General features: G+C 41.0%; 1 protein-coding gene across 1 annotated transcript in view; it reads right to left on the bottom strand.

Annotated features, from left to right (window-relative positions):
- LOC105492037 (sorting nexin 3) overlaps window positions 1-12,512 on the bottom strand; it is a 50,750-nt gene that overhangs the window by 19,530 nt on the left and 18,708 nt on the right. The window lies entirely within an intron of this gene.

Consider the following 12,512-nt stretch of genomic DNA (forward strand, 5'->3'; position numbering starts at 1 on the left):
GATCCTAGCATACGACAGACACTTGGGCTGGAGGGATCCTCCCACCTCTGGTGGTTATTTATTTATTTATTTTTTGAGACCGAGTCTTGCCTTGTCGCTCAGTCTGGAGTGCAATGGTGCAATCTCAGCTCACTGCAACCTCTGCCTCCTGCCTCAGCCTTCCGCGTAGCTGGGATTACAGGCGCGCATCACCATGCCTGGCTAATTTTTTTGTATCTTTAGTAGAGATGGGATTTCACCCTGTTGGCCAGGCTGGTCTTGAACTCCTGACCTTGTGATCCCCCCACCTCGACCTCCCAAAGTGCTGAGATTATCGGCGTGAGTCACTGCACATTTCAAATGTTCTCTGGACTAAAAGCTTATTCTTCATTTAAATGACTTCTTCTCAGCCTTATTAAGAGTTCATCTAGGTTATAAACCATATCTCAAGGTCACAGGTAGACACCTTAGCCCCATATTTAGAGTGCAGTTTAAACTTTTCGGTTTTATTTCCCACCATTCCCTATGCTTTAGAATATTCAAGAATTATATACTGCACGTTGTTTCTTTAGTCATCTTTAACTTAGAAGAGTCGCCCCTGCCTTGTTGTCATTGAAGACATTGACAATAAAGAGTTCAGGCCAGCTATCTGAGCTACATTCTACATTTGGGTTTGTCTGTTTCCTCACGACCAGTTTTGTTATGCATTGTTGGCAGTAACGTTCCTAAACCGCAGGAATGCTGATGCTTTCTGAGGCATCACATCAGAAGGCATATAATGTCAGTTTGTCCCATGACTGGGTCACTTGGTAAGGAGAGGTCAGATTCCTCCAATAGTTATCTTTCCCCCACCTTTTAATACCTTTTTCTTGAACCAGCCCTTCATAATAAAATTTAGTGCCATTTAGAATTTGCCCAGCGAATTTGAACTTACAAAACTATCAGACCACAGAATAAACTCTGCTTCTTGGAGAATTCACATTTTTAGGTGAAGTTATTTATCTAACTTTAACCATTAGGAGAGAGATTGCTTTACTGAAGGAAAGCCCCACTCCCTGCCAAATACAGTATTAATATACAGATGTATTAAGTACAGTATGTTCTCAATTTGTTGATTTAATAAACAGAATGAAAGAAGGGTTTATAGTCTACTTGGATATTTGTACTCTTCTGGAGAAATTCAGGGTAATGCTCAAGCTAGTAGGTATCTTGCTTTTCATCTGCAAGATGAGAATATATTTTGCTTGGCTCATGAAAAAGTGATGAAATAATTACAAGATCCTGGGACATTCAAAGAACTAGAAAAGAACAAGACTAAAAACCTGAAGAGAATTGTTCAATGTTATTTTGTTGCTATTTGTATATACCAGGAACAAAACTGCAAAGTGATAAAATGTTAAGAGACACATGTGTATGCCAGATACTAAACCAGCCATTTTCTACAAAAAGTATTACTAATCACACAGGGTAAGATCATCAGGAATGCAAATGGACATTACATACTAAGGAAAAGATTTTTGAAACCATGGTATAGAGGTCTAAAACAAGTGCTCCCTTCAAGTCTAAGCATAAGAAACTACCACATTATTGGTCTCCAAAAAGGTAGGTCTTATACACTTACACAGGCTGACCTATTAAAGTCAGCAGCTCACAGATACCCTATATGTTACCTGATTATCACTGATAGCCAAGCAGAAAACCAAGCCTCAAAATGTGATCACCTGAATATAGCTTAACAATAGATATTAGAAAAATGTTTACTAGGTGTTTCTAGTATTTCTTCAGATAGTGTCACGTGTACATTTGAAAAGAGACTGGCAACAACATCAAAAGTATACTCAATAGGCCATACTCTATTCAACCAATCCTAAGAGATGTAAATGGATGCCCCACTACAGTTCTCATTAAACAGCCGCATTTCTCCAAATATCTACATCTAGAGATAAAAGATAAACTGAGAAGTGCTTAAGCTATTACTTCTCCCTTCAGTACTTTTGATACCTGTTTTACCCAATCTGGAACAGCATGAATAACTGGAGATATGGTTTATAACCTAGATGAACTCTTAATAAGGCTGAGAAGAAGTCATTTAAATGAAGAATAAGCTTTTAGTCCCGAGAACCTTTGAAATGTAGATTGTCACTAAGCCAAAGTATTTAGTTTCTTTCTTTAAAAAATAAGGACATGGCCTTCCAGTGATACAATTCCTCGTTATTTTAAAAGAAGTATCCTTTATGGTATAATTTCCAAAACAGTAGAGAATTATCTAGACTAGCTTAAATGCATAAACCAAGGAATTCCAGATATTTTCCTACATTGCCCATATTCTTCATTTGTGAATTAGCAACAAGACTCACTGGAGAGCTCACACAAGGTTTTCAATGAGTAATCTCTAATGAAACTGTGCAATAATAATTCTATTTTAAAGGAAAATTCATTCATAACAATTCATGAAGATTTACATAATCCTACAGGCTTATGCTGAAATAAAACTGTCTATTAATAGTCTAACACCTTTTTTGGACAATCTTTAAAATGCAAAACTATTTTCTGTATCTTCCCAACTTGTCCAATGCTAAGAAACACACTCGGCCGGGCGCGGTGGCTCAAGCCTGTAATCCCAGCACTTTGGGAGGCCGAGACCGGCGGATCACGAGGTCAGGAGATCGAGACCATCCTGGCTAACCCAGTGAAACCCCGTCTCTACTAAAAAATACAAAAAACTAGCCGGGCGAGGCGGCGGGCGCCTGTAGTCCCAGCTACTCGGGAGGCTGAGGCAGGAGAATGGCGTGAACCCGGGAGGCGGAGCTTGCAGTGAGCTGAGATCCGGCCACTGCACTCCAGCCTGGGCGACAGACCGAGACTCCGTCTCAAAAAAAAAAAAAAAAAAAAAAAAAAAAAAAAAAAAAAAAAAAAAGAAACACACTCAAGTGACACCAACTAGAGAATCTCATGCAACTGATCTAGGGTGGAATCTGGACATCAGCATTTTCAAATGATTCTCAAGTGCATCCAGGGTCAAGAACTGCTGCCCTAGGAGTTCGAGACCAGCCTGGCCAACATGGCGAAACCCTGTCTCTACTAAAAATACAAAAATTAGCCGGGCATGGTGGCACACACCTGTAATTCCAGCAACTCGGGAGGCTGAGGCAGGAGTATCGCTTGAGACCGGGAGGCAGAGGTTGCAGTGAGCCAAGGTTGTTCCACTGCACTCCAGCCTGGCTGACAGAGGGAATAACTGCTGCCCTAGACTTAACAAATGTGAAAGAGGGTAGGAACTTGAGAATTTGTACAACCACCAAGTAATTCTGGTTTAGTTGGGACAGATATGGGTGATAATATTTTACCTCTTTAAGGGTAGTGATTTGGAATAATACTGTGAGAATGGAATGTAAAGTCATTATAAGTAAAACTATGATGTGGAAGCCAGTTAAAGAATATTGGTTAAGAAGCTCTATTCAGTAAGTACTCGTATTTTCTAAGCTTCTACATATGGAGCATCAGGCAGCTATGGACCACAGGGATCTCAAGACATCCTCCTCAAGGGTTATATTTACATTATATTTACAGTGTGAAGGGGGGATGGGGACGGGAGAATGGAACACTCTTCCAAGATTCATTACATGTAGCATTTACAACCACAATCACATAGCTCTTTGATGTTTGAATGAAAGGGTGGAGACCAGTATTTGAGTATCAGGGTAAAATTAAAATATATATAAAACATATACATGTGACAGCTGGGTGCGGTGGCTCAGGCTTGTAATCCCAGCACTTTGGGAGGCCGAGGCGGGTGGATCACCTGAGGTCAGGAGTTCAAAACCAGCCTGGCCAAAATGGCAAAACCTGTCTCTACCAAAAGTATAAAAATTAACCAGGCATGGGGGCATATGCCTGTAGTTCCAGCTACTCGGAGGCTGAGGCAGGAGAATCGCTTGAACCCAGGAGGCGAAAGTTGTGGTGAGCCAAAATTGCACCACTGCACTCTAGCCTGGGCGACAGAGTGAGACTCTGTCACAAAAAACAAAACAAAACATATACATGTGAATATACTGAGTTTGCATGGTGGACTTATAAAAGATATCCTTACAATTAAAAAACATACATACTGGCTTGTAGATATTCCATTTCAGTATACAGCCTTTTAGATTTTTATATATACAAATCTTATTTTTATTAAATACATTATCAGCTTCTCATATCATTGACATGATTATATATAGACATCCCTGGGTGAGAGGCTGTATAGTACAATGATTAAGCACACAGTTCTGGAACTAGAAAATCTGGTTTTAATCTGAATTCCTGCATTAACCAGCTATCTAACTCTGGGCAAAATGCTATGGATGAAAACTAGAAGAAGCCTTGATACAGATCCAGGGAGTTTAAATATTTTCCTTAGGATAAACCCTAAAGGTGAAATTCCTAGGCCAAAGACTATAAATATGAAGTCTTCAAGTTGTCCTCCCGAAAGGCTACTTTGCTGTAAAATGAGAACACTGCAGTAGTAGTAGCTACTTTACTTTAGTAGCCTACAATAAACCATAACACTCAATATTTAAATATTGTTCTGTATCCTCTCTCACACTGGCTTGGCCATGTGACTGCCTTTGATCAAACATTTGTGAATTGGGGCCTGTCCTCTTGGAACATCTGTTCATAAAGACATTCTCTCTTGGGATCCTGTCACCGTTATTCTGTGAGAAGTCTAGCTCTCCCCATGAAGAACTGAGGACCTGATCTACATTCCCATCTGAGCTCCCAGCTGGCAGCCAGCCATATGACTGAGTTATTTCGAAAATAAATCCTCCAGTCCCAGTCAAGTGTCTCTACAGATATCAAGTAGAATAGAGACAAGTCATGACTTCTAAGACCTGACCAAACTGTAGAACTGTAATGAAGTGAATGTTTAATTGTAACTGTTTTCGGTCACCAACTTTTAGGGTTTCTACATAGCAATAATCAACTGAAGCAATAACCTGACTTTGGTAGAGTTATGCTAAACAAGATGCAGATTATGAGAGGACAGTATTTCATCTCTAAAAACTTGGTAACTCAAAAGTATGTAGACTTGGGCCAGGCGCAGTGGCTCACACCTGTAATCCCAGCATGTTGGGATGCCACTTGAGGTCAGGAGATCACGACTAGCCTGCCCAATATGGTGAAACCCCGTCTCTACTAAAAATACAAAATTAGCCAGGCATGGTGGCACATGCCTGTAGTCCCAGCTACTCGGGAGGCTGAGGCACAAGAATCGCTTGAACCTGGGAAGCAGAGGTTGCAGTGAGCTGATATCACGCACTGCACTCCAGCCTGGGCGACAGAGTGAGACTCTACCTTAAAAAAAAAAAGTATATAAGACTTGTTATTTAACTCTTTGCTCTTTACTTCTTTTCTAATTCCTTAATTAGCTTCTGATTATATTCTGAGTAGTTGAGGTTCCTCAGTAATACAGAAAAGTCAATTAATTCTGGATTATTCAGCAAGGAAAGAATTCCTTCATAATTTAGAAATCTGATAAAATGAGCTAAAGTTTTTCTATGCTAAAGAAAGGTAAGATTCTAAATAAAAACTGTAATTTAAGACTGAGTTGCTCCTCTACAATAAATAACTTAATAAACCTCTAAGAATAGTTGTATGAAACAGTTTTGGCTGGGCATGATGGCTCGTGCCTGTAATCCCAGCACTTTGGGAGGCTGAAGCAGAATGATTGCTTGAAGTCAGGAGTTCAATACCAAGCTGGCCAACACAGCAATACCCTGTCTCTCTCTCTACCTTTCTCTCTCACTCTCTCTCTCTCTCTCTCTATATATATAAAAAATAGTTTGCCACCTATATTATAAAAGAACAAAACTAAGCTGTTTCTTCAAAGCTTGAAGTATTACCTGGAAAACTATAAAAAACATGAAAATGAATGTTTAATAAGTCTAAATTCTCTAACACATGAGTGATACATATAAACTCTTCCAGTCAGAGTGATTAGCTATTACAGCAACTAGACAATGCCATTAAACACTATACACATGCATGCTTTAAATTTGCAGATTGACAGTAGTGCCATTACAACACTTTACTCCTTTCATAAAGCTCCACAAAGAATGTTTATTGTTTTAACAGCCTGAGAGTACTCAAATCACTAACATAAAAATCTTTTTATTAGAAATGGAAAGTAACTGTCTAAGAATCCCCCAAATAAACCATGGTTAAGAGGAGCTGCGACTTGCCATCAAAAGTTTCAATACATAATCAGGTCAGCACAATTTAAAATATTTTCTGGCTTCTTTAACTGTTAGGTATAATAAGCGTTTGAGGTGGAGCTGGAGAGCAGAATATTCTGGTTCTTTTCCTTATAATTTAAAGTTGATTTCTAAGTACTTCGGCCACCTTTCTCTCTACCTTCCAATACCTTCCCCTCTACTCTGAGTTGCAGAGTTCGTAAGAAAAGGAAATCATTCCAGATCCTTTATCTCTAGCCCTCAAATCTTACTTGGAAGCATGGTAAGATTTTAAACCATGACATCTATCAATATTGATTATGACAGCTCATTAGCCATTAAAATGATGTTACTTAGAATGTTAATAAGTACACAGCATAAAAGGCATGAAGAAACTACCATGAGGCCAGGTGTGGTGGCTCACGCCTGTAATCCCAGCACTTTGGGAGGCCGAGGCAGGCAGATTAATCACCTGAGGTCAAGAGCTCGAGACCAGCCTGGCTAACATGGTGAAGCCCCATCTCTACTAAAAATACAAAAATTAGCCAGGCATGGCGGTGAGTGCCTGTAATCCAGCTACTCAGGAGTCTGAGGCAGGAGAATCACGTGAACCAGGGAGGCGGAGGTTGCAGTGAGCTGAAATTGCGCCACTGCACTCTAGCCTGGGGGACAAGAGTGAGACTCCGTTTCAAAAAAAAAGAATCTACCATGATAGGCTGGGTGCAGTGGCTCGTGTCTGTAATCCTAGCACCTTGGAAGGCTGAGGTAGGCTGACTGCTTGAACTCAGGAGTTTGAGACCAGCCTTGGCAACAAAGCAAAACCCTATCTTTACTAAAAATACAAAATTAGCCAGGCATGGTAGCACACGCCTGTCGTCTCAGCTACTCGTGAGGCTGAAGTGGGAGATCACCTGAGCCCAGGAGGTCAAGGGTGAAGTGAGCTGAGATGGCATCACTGCACTCCAGCCTGGGCAACAGAGCAAGACTCTGCCTCCAAAAAAAAAAAAAAAAGAATCAACTATAATGGATACCCCTCTTCCCCAAAAAGAATCTACCATGAACTAAGTACATGAACATTGTGTCCCTGCATTAGCTGATTTTATGACACAGTTAAGAATTATAAGAGGATACCCAAGCAGAGTAGGTGTCACAGTACAGACAAAAATAGGTCAGGAAAGAGAATTAAAGAGAAGGAATACCACTAGGGAGGTTTCTGTAAGAGAGTACACAATTTTTGGAGGACATTATGATAAAAACATGTATGTACAATGTTTCAGTCTCAGAGGCTTTAAAGCTAACAAAATTGTTCTAAGTATACTTTTTATAGCTACTTACACCATTATGTATCAAAAGCGTTTGTGAGAGCCAGGTATAGTGGCATGTGCCTGTAGTCCCAGCTACTAGAGAGCCTGAGGTAGGCGGATCCTTTGAGCCCAGGAATTTGAGACCAGCCTAGGCAACTCAGTGAAACCTCCACCTCAAACCCCCCTAAAAAAGAAATTTTTTTTTAAAAAAAAGTGTCCCAGTTTTGATGCTCATATTTGTGGATGAACAGTTTAAAGTCTCTTATTTTTCCGCTCACCTAAGAAATTCCAGGTTTTATTCACTAAGGCTGTATCTTAGAGAAACACACAAGGTTCAAATAATTGGTGTATCACTTTTGTAGTGGAAGTTCTTGACATGTTGCATGAGGTGGGGGGAAAATGCAAACAAATAAATATTTGCTTTGTACCAATGATAAGAGCTAACCACAAACCCGTGACACCTTTTCTTTCTTTTTTTTTGGAGACAGAGTCTCACATGTCACCCAGGCTGGACTGCCATGTGCAATCTCGGTTCACTGAAACTTCCATCTCCTGGGTTCAAGCGGTTTTCCTACGTCAGCCTTCTGAGTAGCTAGAATTACATGCATGTGCCCCCAAATCCTGCTAATTATCATTATTATTATTATTTTTTTTTGAGACGGAGTCTCGCTCTGTCGCCCAGGCTGGAGTACAGTGGCCGGATCTCAGCTCACTGCAAGCTCCACCTCCCGGGTTTACACCATTCTCCTGCCTCAGCCTCCAGAGTAGCTGGGACTACAGGCGCCCGCCACCGCGCCCGGCTAGTTTTTTGTATTTTTCAGTAGAGACGGGGTTTCATCACATTGGCCAGGCTGTTCTTGAACTCCTGACCTCAAGTGATCCACTCGCCTCAGCCTCCCAAAGCGCTGGGATTACAGGCGTGAGCCACTGTGCCCAGCCCTTGATGCCTTTTCTGATTCCTAGAAGTAGCAGGGAAAAATGGATTAGTCAAGCAGACCCGGGATCAACTCCTCTTTCTGGAACTCATTAACGGTATGATCACGCCAAATTACTTTCCTTCTCTAATCTGAGTTTTACCATCTTTAAAATGAGCCAGGTGCAGTGGCTCATGTTTGTGATCCCAGCTACTCCGGAGGACTGCTTGAGGCCAAGAGTTCAAGACCAGCCTGGGCAACATAGCAAGACCCTGTCTCAAGAAAGAAAAGAAAAGAAAAGAAAGCAAAAGAAAGGAAAAGAAAGGAAAGGAAAAGGAAAAGAAAAGAAAGAAAATACTGTCAATTACCTTAATAATTAAGTAGAAACTATTATTTTACATTCTTCTCACACATTGTCACAGGTTATCACTTACTGAATACTTAATGTAGGGCAAATATTATGCCTTAAGTCACATTTACTCCCCTGAAGTTTTATTTTATGGTTGAAGACATTCAAAAGAGAAGAATTAAGCAACTTGTTCAAGGTCACATTTCCATTAACAAGAGAGAGGATTCTTGCACAGGTTCACCTTTAAAGTCCATGCTCTAAAGTCATACTATGGTTATAGTACCTGACCCAAAGCAGATATTAAATAAAGCTTTAAAACTCTACTAAATGAGCATTTAATGACTACCTCGACAACTACTATGTTCAAGGGGCCTGGGAATATTTGATTAAGAGGCTTCTAAAAACATTTAAACACTGCATAAAAAGTGTTTCTGAGCACCCATAAATTAAGAGTAAAAGCATAATAACGTAAAGAAAAACATAACATGAATAAGACCATTTCTCTTAAAAATATGAGAACCTAAAAGAAAGGTATAAAATAAAAAGGTAAAGGGGGAATTGCTGGAATAGTAGAGTGAGAAGTTCAACAGAGCCTCTCTCCAAAATTCAATGAAAAAAACTAGACAAACACGTCAAACCACCATATCAGAACTCTGGAAAGTGGGCACAGGCGTATAACAAATTGAAAAGTGATCATTCAAGAAAAACTACTCAACTCAGTTAAGAAGAGCAGAAGTCTGTGAGACAAGAGGAGTCTCGCTCTTGTTGCCCAGGCTGGAGTGCAGTGGTGCGATTTCAGCTCATGGCAACCTCTGCCTTGTGGGTTCAAGCGAGTCTTCTGCCTCAGCCTCCCGAGTAGCTGGGATTACGGGCACCCGCCACCACGCCTGGCTAATTTTTGTATTTTCAGTAGATACGGAGTTTCACCATGTTAGCCAGGCTGGTCTCAAAATCCTGACCTCAGGTGATCCACCCGCCTCGGCCTCCCAGAGTGTTGGGATTACAGGCATGAGCCACCGTGCCCGGCCAGAAGTCTGTGTGTTTTAACCTAGGGCTATTGTTACCAGTTCCACCAGCTCTATCAATGGTAGTTCTACCAGGATGGGGCAAGGTGTGAAAACCAACACCATCACTGCTGGAGGGGGGCCACTGGTTAGGAGTAGAATATAGAAAAGTCCCAAATGCGGGACTATTGTTGAAACCAACAGCAATATTGGCAGCAAACAGTTGGGAAGGCTAATATTGCAGCAAGCCAAGGTTGCAATATTGGAGGCAAGCAACAAACCAGCAGACTTACCAGAAGAATTACATAGCCATGGTGGGCCTTGATTAGCTCCCAGGTATCTGTGGAGGTCTGAGGGTCTGTGTGATGTCAGGCGCGGTGGCTCACGCCTGTAATCCTAGCACTTTGGGAGTCTGAGGCGGGTGGATCACGAGGTCAGGAGTATGAGACCAGCCTGGCCAACATGGTGAAACCCTGTCTCTACTAAAAATACAAAAAATTAGCTGGGTATGGTGGCACATGCCTATAATCCCAGCTACTTGGGAGGCTGAGGCAGAAGAATCTCTTGAACCTAGGAGGTGGAAGCTGCAGTGAGCCAAGATCACGCCACTGCACTCGAGCTTGAGCGACAGAGCAAGACTCCGTCTCAAAAAAAAAAGTATGTGTGCTTACACAAAGCTGTATGCATGCTCAGCTGGAAAGGACCCTAGTCATAGAAACATCCATGGCTCAATGACACCTTTAACAGACACAGGACAGCCATGGACATGAGAAGACGGCACGAAGTAAAAGCTGGGGCAAAGTTGTAAACTGCCTGAACTTTGACTTTGTTTTCCAACTTGCATTGGCAAAAAGCAGAAGCTAGTCAGGTGCAGTGGCTCACGCCTGTAATCCTAACACTTTGGAAGGCGAAGGTGGGAGGACTGCTTAAGGCTAGGAGTTCAAGACCAACCTGGCCAACAGAGCAAGACCCTGTCTCTTAAAAAAAGAAAAAGGCTGAATGAAGCCTCACTGGCTCCAGTAGCTACGCATAACCTTTGACCAGTCATTTCTGACCACTAAGAGAAACTGACAAACTGACTCAGGGTGACCCTTAGAAAACCTGGCAAAAAAAAAAAATCGATCTCTGCTATCACCACCTCATACTACAGACTTAATGCAGGCAACTCCCTAAAAAAAAATAGCAACAACCACCTCCCTTTGGGAAGGGGCAGGAGGCAATCTAACTCAGAGTCTCCACAATGTATTATCTAAAACGTTCAGTTTAACAAAAAATTATGAGACATGCAAAGAAACTGGAAAATGTGAGCCATAGATAGGATAAAAAGTCAGAAACTGTCTCTAGGGAGGTTCAGCTGTTCAGCTGTCCAGGATTTCCAAGCAGCTATCAATATGTTCAAATTAAAGGAAACCATGCTTAAAGAACTGAAAGAAAAGCATGATGACAATGATTCAAGGAATAGAGAATCTCAACAAAAAGATTATATAAAAAAAAAAAAACACTGAATTGGACCTCTACAGCTGAAAAGTATAATAGCTGAAACGAAAAATTAACTGAAGGGGATCAACAGTGGATTCAAACTGGCAGACAAAAGCATCAGCAAACTTGAAGACACATCAAGAAATTGTCCAATCTGAAAAGCAGAAAGAAAGAAAAAAATAAGAATGAACAGAGTCTCAGGGACCTGTAGGATACCAACAAGCCTATCAACACACATGTAATGGGAGTCCCATGATGACAGAAACAATAAATAATGGCTGAAAACTTTAAAATTTGACTAAACCCTTAATCTATACATCCAAGAAGCTCAATGAACTCTAAGTAGGATAAACACAAAGAGATCCCCACCCAACAATCACAGTAAAACTGTTAAAAGCCAAAGAAAAGCAAAATCTTGAATTTAGTGGCAAGAGAAATCTACTCATCAATACAGGGGATCCATAGTAAGATTAACAGCTGACTTCTCACCAGAAACAATGGAGACAAGGAAGCAGTAGCATATTCAGAGTGCTCAAAGAAAAAAAGAAAATCAACAAAGAATTCCCTATCCAGTGTGGTAGGCTGAATTCCAAGATGGTGCCTAAAATTGCCACCACTTGGCATACACACCTCCCTGAGAATGTGAGAAAGGCCTATGAATGAGATGGATGTCACTTCCATAATTAGGTTACATCACATGGCAAAGGTGAAGGGATTTTACAGATATTAAACTCCCTAATCAGTTTGACTTTGACTTCACCGAGTTTTTTTGTGAGTAGTCTTGACTTAATCAGGTGAGCCCCTTAAAAAGGGGCTTTAGTCTTCACTGAGATCAAAGAGGTTTTTTTCCACTGGCCTTTAAGAGGAAGACTACTCTAAACTCTACAGCTCCAGGAAAATAATACTGCCCACAACTGTGTAAGCCTGGAAGAGAATTCCGGAGCCTCAGATGAAACCACAACCCTGACCAACCTTCCTTGATGATAGGCACTGTGAGACCCCAAGCAAAATGTCCAGATAAGCCATATTCAGACTTCTCACTTACAGAAACTTGTGAGATATTTGGTGGTGTTTTTTAAATAATTAAAAACTCAATCTATTTATTTAAATTTTTACTTTTTTAAAGAGACAGTGTCTTGCTTATTTCCCAGGCTGGAGTACAGGCTATTTACAGGCATGATCACAGCACAATGCAGCCGCCTCAAACTCCTGGGCTAAAGTGATTCTCGTGTCTTAGCCTCCTGTGTAGATGGGACTATAGGCACAAA

This window comes from Macaca nemestrina, chromosome 5 (assembly GCF_043159975.1).
Source record: "Macaca nemestrina isolate mMacNem1 chromosome 5, mMacNem.hap1, whole genome shotgun sequence".
NCBI classification, from domain to species: Eukaryota; Metazoa; Chordata; class Mammalia; order Primates; family Cercopithecidae; genus Macaca; species Macaca nemestrina.